The sequence below is a fragment of the Pteropus alecto genome, unplaced genomic scaffold (genome assembly GCF_000325575.1).
Source record: "Pteropus alecto unplaced genomic scaffold, ASM32557v1 scaffold110, whole genome shotgun sequence".
NCBI lineage: Eukaryota > Metazoa > Chordata > Mammalia > Chiroptera > Pteropodidae > Pteropus > Pteropus alecto.
Window position 1 is genome coordinate 1039234 of NW_006431920.1, and position 8049 is coordinate 1047282.

The 8049-nt window shown below is 42.8% G+C and overlaps 1 protein-coding gene across 1 annotated transcript in view; it reads right to left on the bottom strand.

Annotated features, from left to right (window-relative positions):
• DIS3L2 (DIS3 like 3'-5' exoribonuclease 2) overlaps positions 1 to 8049 on the bottom strand; it is a 273001-nt gene that overhangs the window by 200133 nt on the left and 64819 nt on the right. The window lies entirely within an intron of this gene.

Sequence of the window (8049 nt, forward strand, 5' to 3'; positions counted from 1 at the left end):
GTCAGCACCGCCGTCCGCATCTCGCTCTGCCGCTTACCGGCCAAACCACTGCGGGAAAGTTACTTAATCTCCTGGAATCTCAGTTTCATTATCCTTAAAATGGGGGCCACAGTATCCTGAGATAACATAGGAGAAGCTCGTAGCACAGGTGCCGGGAACATGGTGGGAGCTTAACCACCGAATTTGGAGCTTAACCAAACAAATTTGGTCTTTAGACCCAAGAAGCCCAAGGCGATAAGGACCCTGCAGGTGGCAGCTGGAAATGTCGGGTGTGAGATGAGAAGCGGGGACTGGGGGACAGAAATCCCGAAGGGGGAATTAACATTGGCGGCTGGCAGTTAAGCAAAGGGGTCCCGGGGCCCAGGCTGGACTGAGGAGAGGAGCTGAGAGCAGAGGGCTGGGAAAAGGCACAAATGAAGGGGCTGCAACCAGAAGAGGAGTTAGTGAAGGAGAGAGAATTTAAATATAATCATGACCATATTAATCATAATGAACGCTAAGACCTTTATGGTCACTCTTCATATTCATATTGTATAACCTTCCCTGTGCTTTTACATACATTAACTGACTTGATCCACACAATGACCCTGAGTGATACACAGAAGAATAATGATCTCTATCTCACAGCGGAAAACCGGTTCAGACACGTCACAATCCCACAGCTATGACATGGCAGAGCTGTGACATGCACACAGATCTAGGGCTCAAAGTCTAGTGCTCATGGTCCTGGACACTCTTACAGGATTTCCTGCAAACAGATTCAGAGTGAGCTTTGCACATACAGCTCCCACCACTCACGGCCACTGCAGGAAAGGCCTCTGCATCTTTTGCATGCCGGGCAAATACGCTGTCGAAATTCAGGATCCAGCTCTTCTGTGACTGCTTCTCTGAATAACCTCCCTCTCTTAAGAAATGTTCCGTTTCCTCCCTTTGTTTCACTGCTATTCCTTAACTATTCTTTCATTATAAGGTTTCTTGATTGGACTATATTCCATTTACTTGCTTTGCATATTTCTCTCTCCCACTAGACAGCAAACCATGTCACATTCATTTTTTATATTCCCCAGAGGCTCCCAAAATGCCTAGTATTAACACATGCTCAAGAAATACTGGTTTCCTTTTCTCTTCTTCTGAAGAGAATGAGGAAGAGTTGAATCAGCAGTAAAAGAAGGATTCTTTAAAAAAATTACAAGACGAGAATAGAATAACTACCAAGCAGCAGGAGCCGGCGACGCTCGGATGCTTGTCGGCATGACCTTGCATCGCCCCCGTTAACGCACTATGTCTGGAGACCAGGACAGAGTCACCTGTCATTTTATCATAGTTGACACTTATCACCCTAAGAAGCAAATATAAATACAAGTGCAAATGAATAAAACTGGAAGCCATTTAAATAAAAACATTTTTCTAAAATAATTCTAGACCTTCATATCTGTATTATAACTCCGGTTTGAATATAAACTCAAAATAACCACAAAGTTCACTGTTCCCCAATATGAAAACAACGGTCTTAGTAAGAAAAGTCACGAGTGCCTGGATAAAGAAGAGAATGCCTAGATCTGTGGCAAGTTGCAGAGACGTTTCCTGGTTCCTACAGGGTCGTGAAGTACCGACCTGTCTCTTAGAAAGCGGGGAAATTTCTAAACTTCTAACTTCAGAGCTACAGGTTAGAGCAACTGCAAATAGCATCTCAGTCTTTCCAGGATCAAGAATCTGGTCACTTCAAAACTGTTTAATAGTCATTAAAATTTCTCCTTCCTTTTAAAATTAATATAATGCATTTCAAAACAGGACAGCAACAGAAGAGAGTCCCTGTAACCAAACCATTCCAATGGACTCCTAGACAAAAATGCCAAGTAACATTCCCAGCATGTGCGGCTTACCCGCAAACTCCAGGTGCGAAACATTTCAGTTTCCCCATTTACTGATACAGAAAAGCCCCTCCTTGAACATAAAAGCTACCATGGAAGAGTGCTATTCTAAATTTTATAAAAAGAGCAAGTCTATATTAGCACTGGAAAATTCTGTTCCAGCAAATCAATTCTGTTCCATGTCCCTGGGATAGGGGGCTGCTATCGACTTGGTATAATGGAGCTTTTCCAAAAGATTTACATACGTCTATACCCACAGGCCCTGTGTACTGAGAGGGCTGTTTAGGACAGTGTCAGCTGAAGTCTTCGTGCACAGGACACAAGCCCTGCCAACCCCACTACCTGGGCCTGTGATTCGGAGCTAATGCACGTCCACGTCCACCTAGGAGCTGATTCTCATTTCTTGGCTCCTCTGACAAGGCTTAAGTGACAGCACTCACTTGCCACACATGTTTTAACAAACTTGCAAATCCCTTAATGGCACACTTGGGACAAAGTATAATACACTGTTCAGGAAATACCTTAGAGCCAAGAAAAGCAATTGATATTTCCACAGGGAGTTCCTGACAAGGCTTGCCAATAGCTTCTTTCATTATAAAATATGACCACGAACACTATCGTTTTAAAGACATATTACAGAAGGCATATCTGTTAGTGGGACCTTTGTTTGCCTAAGGTAGTTCACGCTCAAAGTACCTTCTATTTAGTTTAGAAAATCAGAACAAACTATCTCTACTCTTCTGGTTACTCAGGCCAAAAAGCCTGTTAAACTTATAGATCGTTAAATTAATAAATTCCTCTCTCTCTCACACACACACACACACACACACACACACACACACACACCCCACCATCACATTGGTCGGCTCGGCCTGGCAGCTCCACCTTCATTCCCACCATGGCCACCACGCTGGTTTAGGCTCCAACGTATCTCTCACCTGGATGAGGCAACAGCCTCATAAGGGGTCTTCTACTCCTCCCCGTTCAGTTCATGCTAACGTGGCAGCCCGAGTGAGCCCGTGAAACATCAGTCCTACATCAATCCTCTTACTCCTCCAAGGCTTTCCACCTCCATCGGAGCCGAAACCCGAATGCTAACGGTACACAGGCCCTACCCGAGCGGTACCCCAACCCCACCAGCCCTCGGATCTCCTCTGTAACTAGTCTCCACCTCAGCCTCTTTGCTGTTCCTTAAACACATCGGGCTCATATTTACTGTCCCCTAAGCTTTCCACAAGCTAACTCCCTCACTTCCTTCAGTTCTTACGCAAAGTCACCTTCTGGATGAGGGCTCCTTGGGTCGCCCTATCTAAAAACTCAATCGCCTCCTCAAACTCCCACGTCTCTTCCTTATTTATTTTCCTTCTTCAGTACCTGTCACTTTGATCATGCTACCCCTGGTATTTTATTATCATGTCTCTAATACCTGGTATTGCATTATCACGTCTCTCCCAGAGAAGCTCCACGAGGGCAGGGATCTTTCTGCCTGTTTGCTCACCGTTCTTCCTCTTCTGTGTGGTCACCACCAGGCACTAATCAACCAGCACTTAATGGAGCACCTAACAGTGTCTTCCACAATCCAGTCTCCACGTGGTACTACCACTTTAAACTCAAAGCATCACTAACCACCCTAGTCTCTCCCCTCCAAGCAGTTCCCGTCCCTGGTCTCCTTTTTGACACCTGCTACCGCTTTTTCCAAGGCCTTTCAAACTCTCAACCACAGCCGACTCTTCCTACTGCTGAACACGCCGCTTCACCGAGCCCTTCACTGTGTTCTTCTGACGAGCACTCCTAAATCTCCACAAAGTCCCTGGTATTCTCGATGCCACCATCCTACAAATTTCTAGAAATAAAAAATCTAATTAAATTACCTTCTTACCAAACAAACTTTCCGTGAATTTCTCTTCCCTAGAGAAGCTGGCTCTGTTCTTTGACTTACCATTCAAGGACCCTGACCTTCTCCGTGCCTGCTGACCTTTTTGACCATTTAAATCTCCCCTGACGATCCCTTCCATGATAAACCATTTTCAGGCCACTGCAAATTCTTTCTGGGCTTAGATCACACTAACCCAAGAACAGGTCTCTAACAACTTAGAACAGCAGAATCTGTCTCCCTCTTTCTATTTCTCTGTGACTGCAATAAGGAAAACTAATGCCCTTTAAAAATGGCTCAATATTGTTTGAAGTATTTTAAGAAAAAAGGACAAAGGGCTCCTGCAAAATGATCTGTATCTGTCCAGGGGTCTTCCACGGTGCCACGCAGGCCGGGACTGCAGGAGGGGAAGGGAACAGAATGTGAGTCGCCAGGCCTTAGGGTCTCTGGACTCTGCTCCTAAAAGATCACAGGATTGGAAACAGGACTATGGGTGTCCTGTACCATGCGCCTCCTTCCTCTTCCACGTGGTCCCCACAAGGCACTAACCAACCACAGCCTGACTCCGGGACAGCCAAGCCTCCGCACCTGGTTGCTAGGACAGCAAATGCGTCCCTTAGAGGAAAGCTGGCTCACAGGACACAGCAGAACTCACTAGAGCGACCTCAAGAGCAAGGTGATGGATATTTTGAAGCCAGAAATGAGCAGAGAGGTAGGGAAGAGAATCTGGCAGAACATAACACCAAGTTCCAAAGCTCAGGAGCAATTATTTATAAGTCAAGCAAGAAGCTGGGTAGAAACAAATCTGGGAAAGCGAGCCCTGAGGAAGCGTTCCTGAGAGGGAGAGAAGGTCTCAGAACAGAGTACGTGCATGGTGGACTCTTTCTACAGGGTGGGTGCTTTTCTTTGAATCTCGCTCTTTACTATATTTTGACTTAGGTCTTTAAAAATATATGCAATGTATTAATAATGGCTGTTTTAGCTGCAAGAGACAGAAAAAAAACAATTTGAATTGACTTTTTTAAAGTAACTTACTGGTTTATTTAATTGAGTCAATCTGATCAGACTGAGAGCGTGCTTGGTATCTGTAGGAATGACTGTGTGTGTGTGTGTGTGTGCGTGTGTGCTCAGATTTGCTCAGTATTGGCTCCATTACCAGGGCAGCCTCTCTCCCCATAGGGTCAAGAATTCTAGTAACCCCCGAGTTATATCCCATCCTCTTAGAGACCCCAGTGGGGAAAAAAGGGGGAACTCTCGCCCACGTGCTCTGCAAATCGCTTGGTATCTGTAGGAATGACTGTGTGTGTGTGCGTGTGTGTGTGTGACCTCAGATTTGCTCAGTATTGGCTCCATTACCAGGGCAGCCTCTCTCCCCATAGGGTCAAGAATTCTAGTAACCCCCGAGTTATATCCCATCCTCTTAGAGACCCCAGTGGGGAAAAAAGGGGGAACTCTCGCCCACGTGCTCTGCAAAAACGTCCCAGGACGACTCTGCTGGGGTTGATCTGGGTAACATGCCCACTCCCGAATCAGCCACTGAAGGAAGGAGGTGGACTACACTGATTGTCCCTGTATCTGAGGAATATGGACAATTTTTCAATCCTAGTAATGAACAATGTCCAGGCCTCCTCAGAAATGCTCAAAGTAGAGTTCTTTTTAAAAACAATTCTCTGTGTTTTTATTAATAGTAGAAGCCTACTGATATCATTTCCAACTGTTTCCTTGAATTGAAGATTACGCCCCTTTAAGAATCACAATTTTAGATATGAAATCAAAGTAGGGAGTTAACAAAATTTAGGAGAGAAAATAACTTAAAAAGTTTAAACTACATTCAAATAAAGATAATCTATGTTTAAAGTTTTCACATGTGCGGAGACTTAGCTGCAGTACCCGACCTCAGACTCCCTGACATCCCATGAACCTCCAGCAAAATGGATTTCACATCCCCAAGACACTTCCATATCCTGAACCTCACTGGAAAATACGCTCAATTTGCAGACTACTTCAGAAAACCAGACAGTATATAATGAAAACTTTTCAGGACAAGGGAGATTCAGGACGCTAACATAAGGGCCACAACCCCAGGGCCTAATGATGTTCCATACAGCCACTTACTATTAACCCATTAACCGCAATTCAATTATGTGAAGAATCAGCGACATTTGAACTACCACCCTCATGTGTTGATAATAAGAACTGAAACCACGTTTCTTTGATTAGTGGTTTCTGGAACACTACGGCTAGATTTTTTAAATAAATCTAAGGTATATCCAACTCTAAAAATCTGCTTGTATCTGCAACCATCCTTTCTTTCTTCCTGCCTGAAATCACACACGGGGGAATCTAGCTGTGAATGCGACTTCTTGCCTGAGGGCTTTGTTCATAGAGTAATACCTCCCCACCACACCTCCACATTTCACTGCTCCCTCCCTCTCCGATAGAAATTTCTCTATCAGCATACAGATATTCTCTATTATTTCCCGTGTTTGAAAACACTCTCAGGAAACTGAAGTAGCTATATTAGTATCAGACAAAGTCGAATTCTGGGGGGAAAAAAGGTATTATGGGTCAAAGAGAACATTTCATGTTAATAAAAGAGTCAATGCATTAGTAAGCTATAATGATTGTAAACGTAGATGCCCCTAATAAAAAAGCTTCAACCAAATGAAGCAAAAACTGACAAAAGTAAAGGGAGAAATAAATCCTCAATCATAGATATTTAATGAATAAGTAATAAAACAGCTAGACAAAAAACTAGTAAGGACACAGAAGATCTAAACAACACAAATCTATCTCAAAGGACTTTTATCCATATTATATAGACAAGTCTTGCAATTCATTAATGTGAAGACAAACCAATTAAAAAACGGAGTCAAAGACTTGCACAGACACTTCAGAAAAGACTGTATATATGAATGGCCAATAAGCACACATGCAAAAAAATATTCAGCATCATTTTGTCACCAGGGAAATGCAAAACAAAAGATAACAAATGACAACAAAAAGTAAATATTACTATACACTCACCAGAATGGTTAAAATCATATTACTGTTTGTGGTGAGGACATGGAATAAATGAATGTCTTACACGTTTTTAATGGGAGTGGAAAATGGTATCCTACTTTGGAAAACAGCTTCATGGTTTCTTATAAACATATGCTTACTATATGACCCAGCAATTCCACTTCTAGGCATTTAACTAAGAGAAATAAAAACATATGTCCATACAAAGACATGTGCTGCGATGTTCACAGCAAGTTTATTCTTAATGGTCACAAACTGGAAATAATCCAAACGTCCTTCAACTGGCGGATGGGTAAACAAACTCTGGGACATGCATACAACAGAATACTATTCGACAACACTAAACAACATGGATGAAAGGTAAGTGATTATGCTAGCGGAAAAAGGCCAGACTCAAAATAATTCCATTTATATGACATTCTGGAGAAGGCAAATCCACAGGGACATAAAACAGATCAGTGTTTGGCAAAGGTTGTGGAATAAGGGGAAGTGTTAACTAAAAAGGGAAATGGGAACTCTGGGGTAGGGTGGACCTGTCTTCTATCTCGACTGTGGCAGCGGTTACGCACATCTATGCATGTTTTGAAATTCAGAGAACTGGATGTTAAAAAGGGTGAAATTCATTATGTGTAAATATATGAACCAAATAAATCACTTTTGTACCCAAGTCAAACCAGCTCAGCATTTGTAAATATGGGGAAGCAAAACTCAACTAAAAAAAATCAAAGGTATGAATCAGGTTATCGACTAAAGACACCAAATATTTTTTTATTCTGACAAAATTTTAAATCTAATAAACATTTATCAAAATCTTATAACGTACAAGGCATCTATTAGAAGGCAGACCTGAATGTCAAACATATACAACTTAAAATGTGTGTGCATGCGCATACTCGGTTTGTTTTTCTTTCTTTCATCTTCATGCTTAACAGAAAGCTAGCCATGAACATAGATATAAAGACAGACATGATAACACCCTAAACACAAGTAGCGCCGAGGCTCTTGTACACCTACTAGCTACATAGGATTCATGTAGAAAGCTAGAACTCCCGACTGTCAAAGGAATTCACACTCAAAAACAATATGGTACATGGTGCAGAATCAGGGCAGTGAGGAGGCAAGAGCCCACGGGACTGAAACCTGAGCAAGAAAGGTGACCTAGTGGAACAGCAGGCCAGTAATGGTAGCATACTGGTTACAAACAGGAACGCGCAAATGAGTAAATACAGCATGGACGGTAAGAGCCAGCTTCCTCACTGTCAGAGAAGGGAGTTACAAATA